Source organism: Ursus arctos, unplaced genomic scaffold (genome assembly GCF_023065955.2).
Source record: "Ursus arctos isolate Adak ecotype North America unplaced genomic scaffold, UrsArc2.0 scaffold_31, whole genome shotgun sequence".
In the NCBI taxonomy this organism is placed as follows: domain Eukaryota; kingdom Metazoa; phylum Chordata; class Mammalia; order Carnivora; family Ursidae; genus Ursus; species Ursus arctos.
The window spans coordinates 4,451,366-4,460,461 of NW_026622997.1; the positions used below are offsets into that span (position 1 = coordinate 4,451,366).

Consider the following 9,096-nt stretch of genomic DNA (forward strand, 5'->3'; position numbering starts at 1 on the left):
CTTCTCACTACCCTGTTTATTTGGGGCACTAGTTATTTTTATTTTTCATAAAAACAATATTTCTGTTTTCATGCCAGGGGTTATTAATATGATTCTAGACGAATTAATAAATGTTTGACCCTGTTTTATTCCTACTACGGTAAATATTGATAGATACAACCCACATACACAAAAATACCCTTGGGGTCCTCAGTAATGTGAGACTGTACAGATACCCTGGGAACAAAATGAGAATCACTTACACAGCTCCTGAGCCACGACTCAGGGAGACAGTCACAGAGCGCGCTGTGCAGTAGGTGAAGGGTCGGGGTAAAGGCCCACGTCCCTGGGCCTGCCTTTCCGGGCCTCAGGACCCTAAGCGGTGTCTGGGGCGCGGAAGCGCAGTACTGGGGAGTCCCCATTTCCCTGGTTTCGCCTCTCGGTCTCACAACCTGCCTCAGTATCCAGCCTGGATACTCGTGACGCGACCCCAGGTCGCACTCTCATTGGTCATCGGGTTTTTGCAGAAGCCAATCAGCGGCACCGCGGATCCAGCTTCTAAAGTCCTTACCAGCCCTTTAGGACTCAGTTACTCCTCAAACCCTGAGGGTCTGGGCCATGGGCCCCGGAACCCTCCTCCTGTTGCTGTCGGGGGCCCTGGCCGTGACCGAGACCTGGGGGGGTGAGTGCGGGGGCGGGAAGAAAGGGCCTCTGCGGGGCGGGAGCGAGGGGACGGCCGGGCCTGGACGCGGGACCCCCGCGGAAGGGGCCTCTCCGCCGCCCCCGCCCCAGACCCCCAGCCGCCCCCGGCCCAGCCCCGGCCTGTGCTCCCCCGTCCCTCCCCGCCTCCGTCCTGCTCTCCCCTACTCGGTTCCCCCCCTCCCCCGCCCTCCCGGCCGCCTCCACCTGCGCCCCGGGCCCCGCGGCGGGAGGAGGGTCGGGCGGGGTCTCAGCCCCTCTGCGCCCGCAGGCTTGCACTCCTTGCGGTATTTGGGCACCGCCGTGTCCCGGCCCGGCCGCGGGGAGCCCCGGTACATGGAAGTCGGCTACGTGCACTACACGTAGTTCGTGCGGTTCGACAGCTACGCAGCGAGTCCGGGGATGGAGCCGCGGGCGCCGCGGGTGGAGCCGGAGGGGCCGGAGTATTGGGACCCGGAGACGCGGAGGTTCAAGCACAACGCACAAGCTTTCCAAGTGAGCCTGCAGACCCTGCGGGGCTACTACAACCAGAGCGAGGCCGGTGAGCGACGCGGCCCGGGTCCAGGTCACGACCCCCATCCCCACTGACCGGGCCGGGGGTCACCCCAACTATCCAGGTCCGAGCGCCACCCTGAGGCTGCGGGACCCACTCGTGCCCAGATCCGGGAAGAGCTCGCGGGAACTTTTAAGCGGGTCTACTTTGTGTTTGGACTTAGTGGCTCGCCAGTCGGGGCGGGGAGGGTTTTCGGGGCTGACTGCTGCGGCCGGGCTGCGGGGGCGGGGCAGGGTCTCACACCTTCCACTGGATGTCTGCCTGCGACGAGGGGCCTGATGGGCGCCTTCTCCGCGGGTATGAGCAGTTCGCCTACGACGGCGCGGATTACATCGCCCTGAACGACGACCTGCTCTCCTGGACCGCGGCGGCCACCGCGGCGCAGATCGCCCGGCGCAAGTGGGAGGCGGCAGGTGAGGCTGAACACTAGGGGAACTATCTGGACGGTGCGTGCGCGGAGTGGCTCCGCAGGCACCTGGAGAACGCGAAGGAGACGCTGCGGCGCGCAGGTACCGGGGTCACGCCCCCCCCCATCTCCTCTCCACTGGGCCTGGCTTCCCGCCAGGAAGGGAAAATGGATTCAGTGTCAGCACCGCCCCTCCCACGGATGGGGAGAGGGAGATCCCCTTGGGTGTTCGTATTCCTAAGAGAGTGACTCACCCAGAGGGCCGATTTCTCTAAAGGGCAGTTGAGAAATCCAGTCTCTCCCGGGAGGGAGACCATCCCTGAAATAACCCATCAGCAGTACCATTTCACGCTGGCAGCCACCTCGTGAACCATGACCTAACCTCTCAAGTCCTTGTTCTCCATCCGAGAACATCTTTGGAGTTCTGACTCCAGGTTTTCTGACTCATTCACTCTGTCCCCAGTCAGGACCCTTAGTGTGCTCTCCCCCTTAGACCTGCAGCGTCCTACCCAAGGCTCTGTCCCTGATTCTAGGACTTTTCAAGGAATTGGAGATCCTTTAGACTACACTGGTTTCTGGGTTTTTTGCTTCTTCCATCCAAACCACTGGCCCTGTCCATCCTCAGGATGGTCACATGACTGCTGTTTCAGTGCCCCATAAAGGTAAATCAAAGCGCGGATTTCCTGATTCTTCCTCAGAACCCCCCAACATACATGTGACCCGCCACCCCATCTCTGACCATGATGTCACCCTGAGATGCTGGGCTCTGGGCTTCTACCCTGCAGAGATCACCCTGACCTGGCAGCAGGGTGGGGAGGACCTGACCCAGGCCACAGAGCTTGTGGAGATCAGGCCTGCGGGAGATGGCACCTTCCAGAAGTGGGCAGCTGTGGTGGTGCCTTCTGGGGAGGAGCAGAGATACACGTGCCACGTGCAGCATGAGGGGCTGTTTGAGCCCCTCACCTAGAGACGGGGTAAGGAGGGTTTCAGTGTATAGTCTCTTCTCAGAGAAACCAGAGACCTTGTGGAGAATTTTGGCAAGATGAGGACTAAGGCTACAGGTCTGGGCCCCTCACCTTCCTTTCCCTTTCCAGAGCCGCTGCCTCAGCCCACCGTCCTCATCCTCATCACGGGCATCATTGCTGTCCTGGTTCTTGTGGTCCCTGTGGTGACTGGAGCTGTGATCTGGAGGAAGAAGCGCTCAGGTAGGGAACAGAGCGGGGGGATCTGAGTTTTCTTGTCCCACTGGTGGGTTTCCTAGGTAGGAGATCATCGTGCCTTGTTACTGGGAAGTACCGTCCTCACACGTGGCCTTGCACATTCTGGAGCTGATCACCAACACTCAGTGTAGCAAACACTTGTGAAAATGAAGGACACATTTTCATCCTGGTAATTCTGGTGATGGAGACCTGATTCCCAACTGTCACAGGACAGAGAGGAAGGTCCCTGCTGAGGACAGACCTCCAGCAAGTCAGGTGCCCCAATGACCCCACATCTCTTTCTTCATGTTTCCTGATCCTGTCCTGGGTCTTCAGTCACAATGCTGGAAACTTCATTTTGGACCAGGACTAGGAGTTTCCTCTAGGATCTCATGGCCCAGCCCTGTCCCAGGCCTCTAACATGATACTTTCTTCCCATGGGCTGAAAAGGACCAGGTGAGAGGTGATGTCTCATTGTGGTATTGATCTGCATTTCCCTGATGATGAGTGATGTTGAGCATCTTTTCACGTGTCTCTTGGCCATCTGGACGTCTTCTGGAAACATGTCTGTTCATGTCTCCTGTTCATTTTTTAATTGGAATATTTGTTTTTTCTTTGTTTAATTGTATAAGTTCTTTGTAATTTTAGATAGTAACCCTTTATGAGATATGGTATTTGCAGATGTCTTCTCCTGTTCTGTGGGCTCCTCCTTCGCTGTGCTGGAACTTTTTATTTTGATCTATCCAGTCCAACGGTTTATTTTTGTTTTCGTTTTCCTTGCCTCGGGAGTCATACTGAGAAAAATGTTGCTGTGCTTGATGTCTGAGAAATTACTGCCTGAGTTCTACTCTAGAATTTTTATGGTTTCAGGTCTCACGTTTAAGTCTTTAATCTATTTTGAATTCATTTTTGTGTATGGTTTAAGGAGATGGTCCGGTTTCATTTTTTGCACGTTGCTGTCCAGTTTTCCGAACATCATTTTTGAATAAACAGTCTTTTTTTTCCATTGCATATTCTTTCCTGCTTTCTCAAAGACAAATTAATCATATACCTGTGAGTTTACTCTGGGATTTTCTACTCTGTCCCGTTGATCTATGTATGTATTTTTGTGCCAGTACCATACTGTTGATGACTACAGCTTTGCAATATAACTTGAAGTCTGGAATGTGATGCCTCCAGGTTTGCTTTTCTTTTTCAAGGTTGCTTTGGCTATTCAGTCTTTGTGGTTCCATACGAATTTTAGGATTGCTTGTTCTAGTTCTATGAAAAATGCTGTTGGTATTTCGATAGGGATTGCATCAATATGTAGATTGGTTTTGGGTGGTGTAGACATCTTAACAATACTGTTCTTCCAGTCCACGAGCATGGGTTGTCTCCCACTTGTTTGTGTCAGCTTCAGTGTTTCCTAGTTTCCGAGTATAGGCTTTTTACCTCTTTGGTTGGGTTTATTCCTGGGTACTTTATTATTTTTTGATGCAATTTTTAAATACCTGCTCATACCACTTGCCCACATGCCTGGCCCTCACCAGGCTCTCCTCTCTCAGGAGCTCCTCCCATGGGGCCCTTCAAGTCAGCAGCCCTCCTCCCTGCTCTCAATACATGCCCCCTCCTCTCCTGTCAGCCTATAATTAAGTTCTTTCAGGGCACGCAGTCCCCCATTCCCAGACCCTCAGCAGTGGTCTCCCTTGCTGTCTCTTGCTGTCCCCTCTCCGCCACTGACCAGAAAACTGCTCCAGGTCCAACTGCCCAGATCCTTTGGTTCCTTGACCCAAGTGGGCCTCACTCCCGACACCTAGTCCCCAAACTGGTTGTTTCTGTCACTTTCCCTACAGCCAGCCTTCTCCCAGCCTGCCTGTCCTGTGCTGGATGCCCCCCCAACCCTTTTTGGGGGTCTGAACTGCCCCCCCTCCAGTACCAACCTAACCATGCAGATCCTTCTCCAAGGAATTGACCATGGTGTTTTGATTCTATTTTCTCTTTCATCCCCCTTCTTTCTAATAAAAACTACCCTTGGACTCCCTGCCCTGCTGCTCTGAAACCCCTGCCTACTGCTTCTCCCCAGGGTACACTGGCAGGTTCAGCACATCCCCACCTGGGGACTCTGTGCCACTCTTCCCCTTGGGCCTAGGCCCACACCTTGCAGTCCCCCAGGGGCACTGGCCCACCCTAAGCTCCCTTGTGCCTACCATCACCCCCCACAGCCCTTCTGTCTCAGGGCCCCGCCCTCCCTTGGCCCTGTCCCCTCTCTGATCAGCCTTCACCACAGGCAGCAGCCCCGGCTCTCCACCCCACCGTAACCTGCCTGTGCACCACAGCGCGTCCGGACGTGGATTAATCAACATCAGGCCCCCCACTGCCCCTCCCTCCCTGCTGACAAGACCTCTCCTTCACCATGGCCTTCTTGCCCCTCCCTTGGTCCCTGCAGGCCAGACTCTCCCCTTGACCTCCTCACCTTCACCTACCCACAGGAGCCCGTGTGTCCCTCTCCTGGATCCTGTCCTGCGTGTCTGCCCAGCTCCGCGCCTCCTGCCACTCCTTCTTCCCTTTCTTTCCTGCCCCTTTCCTCTCTTCCTGCATTGGAAAGCCTCCTTCCTGTCCCTTGTACACGTGCATTTTCTGCATGTTCAATACTTCAAGCAGCTCAGGACAGCTGAGCTTTTCTGAGAAACATAAGACATGCAGTTACTTCCAGGAGTCAGTTTCATCTGTGGTCTCCTCCCTGCCCAGGAGCCCACGGTCTCTGTTGTAACCTCACGGTGGTGTCCCAGGATGAATCTGTGCATCAGAGAATTTTCACTGAAAGACACTTGGATGGTCAGGCCTTCCTGCACCATGACAACAAGAAAGATGTGGCAGAGTCACCGGGACTAGGGGCAGAAGCAATCTTGGGACCTGAGATGTGGAGGACAGAGACCGAGGACTTGAGAGACACCGAGAAGGAACTCAGAATGAGTCTGGCAGACATCCTGGCCCTGCCGAGAAGAGGTGAGAGTGGGGTCAGAGCAAGAGGGATGGGAGACCCTTCCCAGGGAAGCTCAGGGCAGAGAGCAGGGACCTGTCTCTTTCCCTGGATTTGCCTGGGGGCAGGGGTGAGGACTGAGGGTCTATGGACTTCAGCCTACATGGACCATTACTGAGCCAGCACAGGGAAGACGTGGAGGAGAGCAGGCCAGAGTTTGTCACTGGGGCAGGAAGGCAGAGGGACACAGGACAGGAGAAGTCACTGATGGATAGTGGCCGGCTTGCATTCCCTCCAGGAGATCTGGGACTGGGAGATCCAAGAAAACAACAGCTCCAGGGTCTTCAGGCACTTCCACTGTGATGGGGATATCTTCCTCTCCTGTGACTTGAATACCCATGGATGGACAGGTCCCTGGTCCTCCACACCAACCTCGGTTGTGGAAATCAAGAAGCCTGGGATGTAGATGGCTCTCAAAGCCAGGATTCCTCAGCCCATGTGCAAGGAGAGCTTTGTGGAAGCAGCAGAAATATCTGGAGTCCTGGATGGGCTTCTTGGGCAAAAAAGGTTCAACCCTGGGGCAGAGGCCTTCTTCTCCCCCAGACCTGTTGAGCCTCCCCCATAACCCTGTCCAAGGAAACCCTCCCTGTCCTATGGGATGCACATATGTTCTGTTGGCACTTTGTATTGTGATCTGCCTGTCCTTTTAAAACCTCTGGATAAAGGATAGAGATACCAAGCACGTGGGGACAGAAGCGAATCCTCCCAGGGCTGCCTGGGAGGCTCAGTTGGTTGAATCCAACTCTTGATTGTAGCTCAGGTCATGATCTCAGGGTTGTGAGATTGAGCCCCACGAGGGGCTCTGCTCCGCAGAGTCTGCTTGGGATTCCCTCTCTCTCCCTCCCAGTGCCCCTCCCTACTCATGCACTTTCTAAATAAATAAATAAATAAAATTAAAAAACAAAACAAAACACCAACAACCACCGATCTGAATCCTGTCAGTGTCAATACTCCCGGGAGACAGGGGACACTCCTAGAGAAAACTGAACCAGGGAACGGGGACGTCAGGTAGGAGAGCAGCCCTCTTCTCTCTGTCTCCCTCAGAGGGGAGCAGGTCTCAGCCATGTGCCTCACTGGCTCTGTGCTTTCTCCCCAGTTCCCCCAACAGTGAGTGTGGCCTTCAGCCAGGCCTTGGAGGGCATGGCCAGCCTAATATGCTGGGATTTCCAGTTCTCTCCGGGGAATAGCTCCCTGACCAGGCTTCAGGATGAGGAAGCCCTGAGCCAGGATGCCCAGCAGTTGAAGGGAGTCCTGCCTGGTGGGAATGGGACCTACTGGCATGGGGGAGGCCATAAGGATTCCCCAGGGGGAGGAGCAGAGGTTCACTGGCTACATGGAAGCCATAGGGAGCCACACCGCACACCCTGTGCTCGCGTGAGCCTGGGGTGACTGTGGAGGGGGTTCTGACTCTGGTCGGGTCAGGAGCCTGGGTGGGGACCAGAGAGACAGCCCGTGGTCGTGGGGAGCCCAGGTTAATACAACCCTTCTCCTGGAAAGGCCCTAGCACACCAGCGTGGACGACCGCCATCTGACTGCCGCTGCTGCTGTTGCTTTTCTTACTGTCATCGTGTGTGTCCTTTCTCCAAGAACAAGACATCACCAGCAGCTGCCGGAGCCCAGGGGAGAAAGCCGGGCAGTGGGTGGGATGGGAGGGGCTCTCCTGGGACATGGGGCCCCTCATGTCTCCCTCTGCAGAGATCGGAGGGGATGACAAGCTTCTGTAACAGGAGCTGGAAGTCAGAGTGCTGAGAAGGGCTGGGAGCCATGTGTGCGTCTACACCCTTAGCCCTGCTCAAAGCCAGGGTCGCTGGGGCCCTTAAATGGTGAGCATGGCCTCTCTCTGCGCTGGGTGAGGATTGGGCAGTTGGGGCTGGAGCTCCCCGCTCTGAGCTTGTCCCTCCCTCTCTCCACTCTCAAGCTCAGCAGGGCTCCTCCAGGGGTGTTTCCATGTGGGAGGTGGTGGAGAGGTGGTGGCAGGGACAATCTCAGGGTGCAGAGCGTGGACAGACAGCCTCAGGGTTGGGGTCTCAAGAATCCCCTACCCCCCATTTACAAGAAGGTTGCAGTAGGTGCTGCCTGCATTGCCTGGTGGAGCCCCTGCTAGGATCGGGGCAGGAAGGCGCTGGCAGCCTCAGCCAAGCACACCTGGGAAAGATCTGTGATTCCAGGTACAAGTGTGCCAAGAAGGAGCAGGGAAGGCCAAGTGCAGCCTGGGCACCTGAGCTGGGGATGAGGGTGGAGGGCAAGAACAGGCCGCTGTAAACATGGGGTGGGGTTCCTGAGTCAGGTCAAGTACAGACCCTGTTAGAGCCCACTTTTTCTACACTGGGCCTGGGGGTCCCCTTAGCTTTCTGATGTGCTTTCTGGTTAGGAGCTGCTGGCTCAGGGCTAGGGGAGGGAGGAGGCTGAGCTGCAGGTGGGGTCAGTGCCTAAGTCAAGCGTGGCCAACAAGCAGACAACAGCCCTGGTGCACAGGTGCTTATGCAGGTGGGGATCCAGACAGCGATGGAGAGAAGGTGCTGTGTTTGTGACCACCGCCTGGCCTGGAGGAAGAGGTAACAGATACCTGTCTTTCAGGGATGTCCTGTGCTCCGTGGGTAGATGGGTTGGGACTTGAGAAGAGGGAAGGCATTGAGTTTCTGCTCCAGGGTGTTGTCCTGGGATCCTGAGCATCCTGGGATCATCCTGGGATCGAGCCCTGCATTGGGCTCCCTGCTCATTGGGGACTCTGCTTCTCCCTCCCCCTGCTCTTGTGCTCTCACTTGTGCTCTCCCTCTCTCTCCCCTTCTCAAATAAACAAATAAATAAATAAAATATTTTTAAAATAAATAAATCAATTAAAATAAAGTCTTCAAAAAAAAAAGAAAATGCCAGGGCACCTGGGTGGCTCAGTCAGTTGAGCAGCTGTCTTCAGCTCAGGTCATGGTCCCGGGGTCCTGGGATCAAGCCCCACATCAGGCTTCCTGCTCAGTGGGGAGCCTGCTTCTCCCTCTCCCTCTGCGGTTCCCCCTGCTTGTGCTCTCTCTCTCAAATAAATAAAATCTTTTTTATTTTTCAATTTATTTTTTTAAGATTTTATTTTTATTTATTTGACAGCGAGAGAGAGACAGCCAGCGAGAGAGGGAACACAAGCAGGGGGAGTGGGAGAGGAAGAAGCAGGCTCCCAGCAGGGAGCCTGATGCAGGGCTCAATCCCAGGACCCTGGGATCACGCCCTGAGCTGAAGACAGATGTTTAATGAC

At 55.2% G+C, this 9,096-nt stretch overlaps 1 pseudogene; it reads left to right on the forward strand.

Annotated features, from left to right (window-relative positions):
* The first annotated feature begins 572 nt into the window (after positions 1–572).
* LOC113264338 (HLA class I histocompatibility antigen, alpha chain G-like) lies at positions 573–6,260 on the forward strand (annotated as a pseudogene).
* Positions 6,261–9,096: the final 2,836 nt, after the last annotated feature.